A 10,283-nucleotide genomic window follows, 5' to 3' on the forward strand; every position below is an offset into this window, starting at 1 on the left:
ATCGAATTTGTCTGAGGACTTATGGTCAAACACATTTTGTTCAAGTTTGGTGAAGATCGGATGAGAAATGTTCGACTTGAGAGTGCGGACAAGCTTTGTGACCAGTGATTTTTTTCTCAAAATTGTGAATGGGTCCGGTACCAGAAAATTGTGTAAATTAGCGTTGTTTTCCTCAAAATTGTTAATTTTTCCCCCTTGTGTGATTTTTTTTTAATACTTTGTGAATAAAAATGTTTAATGATTGAATATGAATATATGGGTGCAGAAAGTTAGGTATCTAAATCTTACATTCATTAAATTTATTCCAGAACAAATGAGGACACCATTTAAATGATCTGTACCTGATTCGTACCTAAATGCACTATGAATTAATGTTCAAGGTTCGATAATATAGGTTGACGAACGTAAAAAATCTTGATTTCCTCGCAAAAGTTGACAACACTTTCTGAGCTATAGATGGATCAATCTGCCTTACAGATTTTTAGCCCTATCTCACGAGCGGCGGAAAGATTTCGCCCTCTTGGGTACCCCATATCATACTCTAATCTTAGTAACAGTGTTTTCCAATGCACATGTGCGGTACCATTACTACCAGTAGGCATTGCAAACATGGCAGCCTCCATGAAATAATGCATTTTTTACGTTTTTCTACTATTTTTAGAGGTATTCACAGCAATTGCGAATCGGTCCGGCGGACCCAGTTTGAAAATTGTGAAAGACCGTTGCAATTGTGAATGGGTCCAATACTTGGTACCACTTGTATAAGGAAACAAGAGCTGTCTGTAAAACAGCGTGCTCCACTATTCGGTGATTTGACAGTAAAATGAATATATGTCTCAATAAGACACCTCTACTTTGAAAGGAAGATACACCAAGGGGCATAATTTTGTCAAGAACACAAATTAGAGTTATTGGGAATACTGTTCCGATGCTCTACCGTCTGAGCTACCCGGCTGCCTACACACTTTCTCCCCATTTTAATATTCAAGTCCTTTACTGTGACATACCGGTACTGCCCCGCTATATGAAATTCGTCCTCAAATTTGTAATGGGATAGAGAACACGGTAAACATGGTCTCGGAGTATATTCAGTCACGGCCCCACATTGGGCGCCAAATGTCATAGGGCGAAAAAAAAAGAGCAGCCAGACCGAGACTCGAACTTGAGGCCTCGGAATACCATTCCGATGCTCTATCGACTGAGCTACCAGGCCGTCTACACACTTTCTCCCTATTTTAATATTCAAGTCCTATACCGTGACGAAAGCATTGTTTAATGAAGTGTTATTTTAACGTTTTAACAGTTTGAGAGTTCACAAAATACTTTATTGCAATTAATTTTATAACATCTGCTAGTTCTGGCTACCATAACTTAACTAATGCAGTTTTTATTTTCTGATGTTATGGCAAAACCCCATTTGGTAAACTAACCAGTATCAAACTACAACATCTCGCACAGTCTCTCGTGAGAAACTGATGACGTCATGCAACAGTTCAGAGCATGTGGTTAGTTTTGAAAATCAAGATCAAAATTTTATCAATTTATGAATTTAATTTAATCATAAACATTACCATTTTCTATAAAATTCATAAAAAACGTATCTTAGGAGGTTTAAGTTAGGGTCAATAAATAACGATTCTATACCGCCTACTGTTTTTCAAAATGAAGAGTACCCTGATCAGGTGACAACTGCAATGGGGGACAAAATATTGCAGACAGCCCTTACAGAAGCAAGCCTCTGTGGCGTACATGCTGCGTATTTGCTGTGTATATGCCGCGAACACAGTAGTACGCCAGAGGAGTACATTTTACATACACCGCATGCTGCGTACATGCCACGTACTATTTCGACGAGTACACAGCATGTACGCAGGAGGTCACTAGTACACTTCAAGTACGCAGCACAGACTCTGAAAATTTAAGGAGTACACTGCATGTACGCAGGAGGGACTTGTACAAGAAAATAGTACACTGCATGTACACCGCAGATACTTTGAAATTTGTGCAGTACACTTCATATACGCGGGAAAGACTTGTACAATTTCTTTTGGCATTTATACTTAGTTGTTTTTTTTATAAGTAAAAGTCTAAAGTACACTTCATGCAAGAAGGATTTGTACATTTTTTTTTTTTGGAAGCAAGAACTTGATTTCCGAGTAACTTTTATCTTAATAGCATAGAATAGTTCAGATTACCGGTATTCTGAACAATGAAAATTTGCCAAACTATTTGCAATGTTCATTTGTGAAGCTTACATCTTAGTGATTTCTGAGCTGCACCTTGCATGCAGTGTAAAAATATATTCTTTTTCATTTTGAATTAATCCTGGAGCTTTCTAACTTGGATAATTGAAAAGCCTTATTTGAACTTCGTTGCATTACATTTTGTAATACATGAAATAATTACCAAGCTAATGCCTCAACAGCGCCCAAATGAGAAGAATTAATAGCTCTCACTGTTATTTGAATACTCTTAAGCAAAACACCATTCTATCATGTTTTATAAAGGCTTTAATGCTCATTATGTTAACTCATTAAGGCCTCACCAAATTAAAAAGTTGTTCATCGGATTTGCTGCTCGTATATTTTCAGAAAGTTTTTGGCTAATTGCCCTCGCCCCATTGGAAAAAATCAATCCATAATGTTTTGGTGCGCTACTTTTTACGGACGTAAAAGTGTATAAATGTTTATATAATTCCAGTCCTAGATTGTTCTCAGATGGATTTTAATCAATATAAATACATACTACGCACACATCGTCTATAATAAATCATAACATTTATATTTAGTTGCATTAAAGTTGTTTCCCCTTGATGCAGTTACGCCATTTTCTTCAAATGTTTACCAAATTACATGCTACAAAATTGATTTATTTCATTGAAAAGTGGATGAAGAAAAGCATACTAATTTATTTGATAACATCAATCTACATTATTTTGGTAAGGGTAAATACTTATTGATGCATGTCACTTATCTTTTTTCTGTTTTTTTCTGTCCAAATGATCAGCATTTGCATACGAAAGTTGGTGGGGTAAGGAATTTACATTATCACAGCAGTTTCGCCACAAGAGTACACAGCATGTACGCCGCAGGACTCGGGCCAGGAGTACACAGCATGTACGCCGCAGGGGTAGTACACCGCAGGCTCATTTGCATGTGAAAAGTGTATGTGCCGCGTACATGCTGCACACTATTTCCCGCATACTAAATTCCTCCAGTGTACATCCTGTGTACTATTAGTCCACAGCATGTACGCAGCAAGTAGTACGCGGCAGAGCTCATTTGCATGTCAAAAGTGTACTACAAACGTACTATCGGTGTATGTGCGGTGTATATCCTGCGTACTATTTAAAGCCCTTGATTTCAGTACACATCATGTACGCATCATATACGCTGTATGTACACAGCAAGAGTACGCAGCAGGCCTTTTTCTTCTGTAAGGGAGGGGTACCAATTTGAAACTTGTGTGTATAACTTGCGATCAAATTATGTTGCATGGATAATTTTATACCAGATCAAAAGAAAAATGGATTTAGAAATATTTTTAAGTAAATGGTGAGTCCATTTCATTTGATGAAATTATAGCGTGACAGACTTCTGGCACGATTCCTAGTTAGGTTTCAGTACGGGATTCGTTTCAGCTCAGAGATCTGCAACAGCATATATCTGAGCTGAAATTTTTTTAGGTAAACATCTGCAAGCCAGGGGCTAATCCAGGTATATATAAAAGTTACTAAAGATACTGTGACTACCTGTCTATAAAAACGGTCCAAAAGAATGTTGCAAATCCACCATCATTGCTTAATATCCTATCCTACTCTACCCTACCCGGTTGGCAGACTTTTCACCCCAAGACTTTTCACCCCAAAAATGGGAGTGAAAATTCTGTTGTTTTATAGCATATGAAGACTTTTCACCCCGATATGTTTTTATTATTAAATATGAAATTATTGATATTTTGGGGGGAAAATGTATAATTATGAATAATTTTAAATGTATTATAATGAGTTTTACATAGTATTACATTTAAAAGAAAAATGAATTTATTTTATTGTTATTCATTAGTAGATCTAGTTATGACCATAAACTTGTAACATAACAAGAATACTGTTATTTACAAGGTATTTTTAATCCATTTGTTTTTTTCAATGATTGAAAATGTGACTTTGATGAATATGATTAGTTAATTATCTTCAACTCTTTAATTTTTTTCTTTATGTTCAAATTATGAAGATGCAACAAACAAAAACCTTGATCATCAACAAATTTGTCCAGTATAATGATACTGTAGCTGAAAATTACACGGGTAAAATAATATATCTGTTCTGTTATAAGATGTAACTTCTGCATGTTTAAGCTTTTTTGAGAAATTAAACACATTTTATCTAAATATCAACACTAACTATGCAAGGTTATATTTCAATAAAAATATACTGACTTACAAATCATGTATTTCGCATTATATGCGTTTCTTTTTTGAAAGTCGATATAGTGTTAATATACTCTGAAAAACATACAACATTCAATACATGTATTTAAGTATGCATGGTTATATTCCAGTAAAAATAATATTTCACATAATTATACAGCTAAATCATTTTCTCGTTCAATGCATAGTTGCATATATAATAATTATTATTATTATTAAAATGTTAAAATTATATTTCAAACATCCAATGAAATATGTGTATCTTTTAAAAGTTGGTATAGTACAAAATACAGCTCTTTGGTACAGTGTTGATATCTTTTGAGAAAAATTGTATCAACTTGTATCAATTTAGTAACAAATATGTCACGACATTCAGTCTTTCAAGTAACATGCGTATCATTTGCAAGTTGGTATGCATGTAGTCTTATTAAAATGTGTTGTTGTTTTTGTTTCTTTTTTTTAGTAAAGGAGTAAAGGTTAATGTGCAATTTGAACACGGGCCCTGCAATTTCACTTCCTTAAACATGTCAGTAGCACATATATTATTCTGTACTATAATTTTAACTTATGAAGAATTTTCAGTTTCAAGAAATGCATCTGTAATTGTAATGGAAATGAACTCTCCTAGGTAATACACCAAAACATACTTTTAATATTTCATAATTTTAACCTATAATTAATTTTGAGGGGTTCACCCGGTTGTATGCCCTGTATCGAAAGTATATCAGTTAATACTTGCAGATGCGTAAAATAGAGTAAATGAAATTAAAAATGCGCCAACTTTTACAATTTATAACAATTATTTAATATTTAAAACATAATAAAAATGATTTTAGAATAAAAACATCAATGCTTCGAACCTTTCAAAGAATACAATGTATGCCTTAAATCGGTCTTGTAGCTAATATCAATACATAAAGTTTATTATTTAATGAAAAAGCATGTGACAGGTATTAAAAATCTTTCAAAATAAACCCGACTTTACAAGATGATGATCATAAATAAATAAACATTTATTTCTTGGAGATATCTACTCTTATTTCGGGCATTCACCATAAGACCATAACTTTAGTTATAATCTCATATTTACAGAAATAACTTTTCATAAACTTCTCTCAACTTTATTCATTTATGTTAAATCTGATTGAACATGGTTGTACATCATACAAAAATGATAAAAACTTGTTTACATTAGAGAAGTTTAGCTCATGGAAATTCATTCATGAATGCGCAAAATTTGTGTGTGCTCGCTGGAATGTTTTGGGCGAACGTAATTATTTATTTCCTATTGTAAATTAATTATTCATGTTATATATGAATGAATTCTGTCATAAACTCTACAAAAATACATACCATTTATTTAAAAAACATGGCTGCAATTCGGTTATGGGAATTTCCTGCGGGCTCACCAAATTTCCATCTCATATAAAACTGTTTTGCGCGAACGTATTTTACTTTCCTTTCGTATGTGTTATTATCTATGTTATATATGATTGAATTCTGTCAAAAACCCTTCAAAAATACCATTAATTAAAGAAATACAGGTGTATTCAGGTTATGGAAAGTGTATTCCAGTTTATAGGCGGATTCCTGTTATACATCATAACATGTGACCATGATTAATTAGGGGTACGGATCCGTACCTCTAGAATCTGATTCTAGGGGTACGGATCCGTACCTCTAGAATCTGATTCTAGAGGTACGGATCCGTACCTCCAGACACACCTGTTAGGGGTTTTCTAGGGATACAGACCCCCTTTTTCTGGAGATTTAGGGTTATTTATATCTTAAATTTTGTTGAAAATGAAATAACAAATAAGTCTTAACCAATCTTCACTTAAAACTTGGATCTAATTGGTTTAAAGATACCAGCGTTCACCCGATTGTTTATCTTCTCTTTCAGAACCTAAATAACCGAGGAACTCCAAGTGAATACACTGTTCCGTGCCGATTAGTTTGTTGTTAAATAAACTGTTGATAACAGCTAGATTAATAATTCTATCCCTTAAATGAATTCTATTATTCAGCAAAAAAAAAATAAATAAATTAGGCATTATATATAATATGCACCAATTTATTTTGTTATTTAACAAGGTAAGCCAAATGTAATAATGATAATCGGCATGGAACTGATTGTTTAATAATCAAGTAAGGGACATTAAGTAATAGAAACTGTTTGTGAAAACGTCCCATGTATCTCTATCATAACGGCTACCAAAATGTGTCAGCCCTTTTTTTGTAAATTTGGGGAAGGGTACCAGGTCCCTTTTGGAGGGGAAATTTACGTTGCGAAATCATTGTTTGGGGGAATATATTTGCTGAAAAGTTGTTAAAATCAGGACTGAAAATCAAAACTAATTTCATTTTTTTTTTTTGCATGGGGAATTTTTGGCCAAGGTGGGGAAAAAAGTATATTTTTTAGATTAGGGAATAGGGCCGAATTTCGGACCTAAAATCAGCACAAAAAAAGGCCTGTGTGTGAATCCGATTCTAGAGGTACGGATCCGTACCCCTAGACACTTCCTTATAGAATTATGGTCAAGAAAGTAACAGTCATTTTCATAAATGCCCCCAACAACCTATAAGAAATAAAATAAATATAATTTTAAATCTCAAATAACAAAATGTTTCACAATATTTACAGTATACCTAATTCTCGATATTCCGTGGTTTCTCGTTCATTCCGTGGCTCTCAAAATTACACTTGTGCCACTGCCGCGCATGTCCAAAGTTCATGCAAGTTTCTCAGAAAAGTAAACAAAGATTTTGTGAGCATCTAAAATGCGCAATAAACAGGTTAGTATAGCTTATTTACTTAAAAATATGGAAATGTTGAAAAAAAAACTTTTCAGTGCTAAGGAAAAAGATGGTGGCATACAAAAACTTTTATTAAAATACAAACATGCAAACCGATTATGACAAAAATGTAGCAACACATTAAGCAGTCCCCAGGCCTCGATCTTGACGGTAGCCCGGTAGCCCGAGGCTACCAGTTTTTCAGACGGACTACCGAATTTCCCAAGCTGGGTAGTCTGTTGGGCTACTAAGTTTTCAAACATGTTGATAATAAAAGCGTGAAATTTCACCGATTTATCTGATGTTTCCTTTTAAATGACAACGATATTTTCGGTCGGCATAACACCAGTCGGCCATTTTTCCGAAATTTAAATCCCTTAATTTTCACAATAATTACAAAAAGAACTTCATGAATCTGAAATGGACATCCTAAATACTAGCTTTCATATATTTATGCATGAATTGATGACTTCAGATTTGCAATATATAAAGTAACTTTACAAAATTCAGATATTACATCCCTAAAAATTACCTGGATTGACTGGAATTTACCCGCGAATCGTAAAGATATCAAAACGTCATGCCAGTAATTTTCCATTCCACGAGCACGTGCGACCTATCGTATCGCTGTTACTTAAATGTTTATCGACACGTATACAAAAAAAAACACTTGTAGTGCATTCATTTTTTAATATAATCGCTTCAAATTTTCAGCACCGCTTTAGAAATAATACAGTTTGAATTCTATAACGATTTTAATAAGATGTCGACAGAAATGTAGGCAAAATTCTATAAAAACGATCGAAGTTTCATACAATTATTTGTAAAATTTCAAACAGCGCGATCTTAATTATTTATTTATTTCTAAAAGTAAATAAATAATACATACTATGGTCATAAAATTCAGACTTTTGACAAGAAAGTACAAAAAACAGAATTAAAAAATCTTAAATAATGAAAAAAGCGGCAGCAATTTAAATACATCGAGTAAAACGATTTTTGGTAAACAGATTTCTGCAAGTGCGGATGAATAGGTTACGGGACCTCGTGAACGTAAATAAAAACAACGATTGTTTTAAAATAAAGCAGTATGATGTCGCTGTGGTTTTTAATACGTTTAATAAGTAAATGAATCTTTGTACATGTCTTTTTTGACTCGACACTATGTCAGATATTCTTTTCAAACAATAATGTAAATTCCTTGAGGGCAAATAGGTCACAGAGGTAGGATATCTACTATTATCGTTTGACACATTTACCTGTCAGTTTATACGGGATATTGCGCATTCGCTTTTAAAAAAAATTAAAGAAGATACTTTTTTACTGATTTCTTCTCAGCAATTTAAAGAACCGAGGCCGTACGATCAGACAGTGATGTGTCAAATGGCGCGAAAAGATGACACAATGCCATGACAATCTCGGGCAACTAAACCCCCTTTGATCTCCACTTTAGATGCCATGATACCGACACACTTCTTTTAGCTCTTTGAGGGGGTTTTAATTGATGATGAAAACAAGGCCAATTACTTGTTATCAACAGAATAATTACCGATAATTGTTAATGTTTTTTTTTTTCGCTTTAAACACGGGTGGGTTGATGATGATTATTGTGTCCACGTCGCCCCGGACTGTGATAATAGGCTACATTTACTTGATCATAATGCAAAAAAAAAAACAAATACCGACCCTACTTTTTTTGGCCATGCCACCAGAAACACATTTTTTTTTTGTGGGGGGGGGGGGGGGGGGGGGCTAACCAGGCTGATCCATTATTGCAGTTAAATTTGAACAGTTACACTATATTTTAAAGGCCCTGGCTAAAAAAGTAAGTTTTAGAAGGGTAGTGCAAATTTGCACCCCACGCCTGGCATATAACTAGATACTGGTATAGGTCTTACTTTTTTCTACAGTTTTCTCCCATAATTTCTGTCTGCTAGTTACTTGAATATTGTAACATGGTTATCCACTTACGTTGGCTTAGCCTGCCCATGGATAGTGTGGGTAGGTTTGTTGCCTACAATTCAAATAACTGAATGTTGAATCAAGCATAAACTAAAATACATCATATTTATAAACAAAATGATTTCGGGCAATTAAAAATGTTTTCTGGCAAATGGTTTTCTTAACTTACTTGCCGGAAAGGACAATTTATTGCTGAAAAAAAATTAAGGTGAAGACTGTAATATATTTTTTTTTCTTTTCCAAAACGGGACTACCAGAAACCTGGTCGGGCTACTTGATTTCACAAGTTGGTAGCCCTGCTGGCTACCAGCAAAAGTAGGTTAAGATCGAGGCCTGGTCCCCTAACTAAATTCTAAGCAGTGTTATTTGTCAAGGTACCCTTAACCATAGCGACCATCAATTAGCCAATCAGAGCCACGGATTCAACGAGAAGCTGCCAGCTGATCCAGACCAATGTAGGTCAACATACATGAGGTGAGATTTTTCATCTTCTGTCATATCGTGTTGATTTTTTGACCTAGCATGGTTATATTGAAAGGTTGCAGCTACTTTTGGTTAAAAAACAACATGTGAATACCTAACATCAAATGCGCACGTGCACTTTTGGCAATTAAGAGCCACGGAATTACGAGAACACAGCATATAACTTAAAAATTGGGGGTGAAAAGTCTAGGGTTTGTGAAATTGGGGGTGAAAAGTCTTGGGAGGAAAAGCCTTGTGGGGTGAAACATCTGGAATTCACCCTACCCCCCACCCCTACACACACTGTATAACTATAAATAGGGGAAGATTTAATTTCTCCGTATAAATAGGGGCTATAAAATAATTCGTCCAAGGGTACGAGTTGACTTGGGTACGTACAGTCGTGAAAAGTTCAGCATTGCCTGGAATGTAATTGCATACAATTAAAGAGAACTCTTAGCTTCAACATACGATATCCATATCAATAGCTTTAAAGTCCAAAAAAATATCCCTATATGGACTTGTTTGATTACCGAATACTGCTGCAGATGTTGTTGTTGTTGCTGTTGTTTCCTTGACTTACGAAGAACTCCGAATGCATCTCGTGAGTTCTCGCGTGAAACATATGTGTAATA

The 10,283-nt window shown here is 34.5% G+C and overlaps 1 protein-coding gene across 3 annotated transcripts in view; it reads right to left on the reverse strand.

The window, feature by feature from the left end:
- The window catches only part of LOC123561969 (calcium uptake protein 1, mitochondrial-like), a 48,348-nt gene extending 38,085 nt beyond the window's left edge, over positions 1–10,263 (reverse strand). Inside the window, exon 1 of one of the 3 annotated variants that reach the window (XM_053530046.1) lies at positions 10,182–10,263. The gene's annotated coding sequence lies outside the window, so the exon portion shown is untranslated. Of the gene's footprint in view, positions 1–10,047; positions 10,070–10,119 lie in introns of those variants that run through there. The other 2 variants (XM_053530051.1, XM_053530058.1) reach the window with 2 other exon arrangements.
- Between the last annotated feature and the right edge of the window lie 20 nt (positions 10,264–10,283).

The sequence above is a fragment of the Mercenaria mercenaria genome, chromosome 2, assembly GCF_021730395.1.
Source record: "Mercenaria mercenaria strain notata chromosome 2, MADL_Memer_1, whole genome shotgun sequence".
Lineage (NCBI taxonomy): Eukaryota > Metazoa > Mollusca > Bivalvia > Venerida > Veneridae > Mercenaria > Mercenaria mercenaria.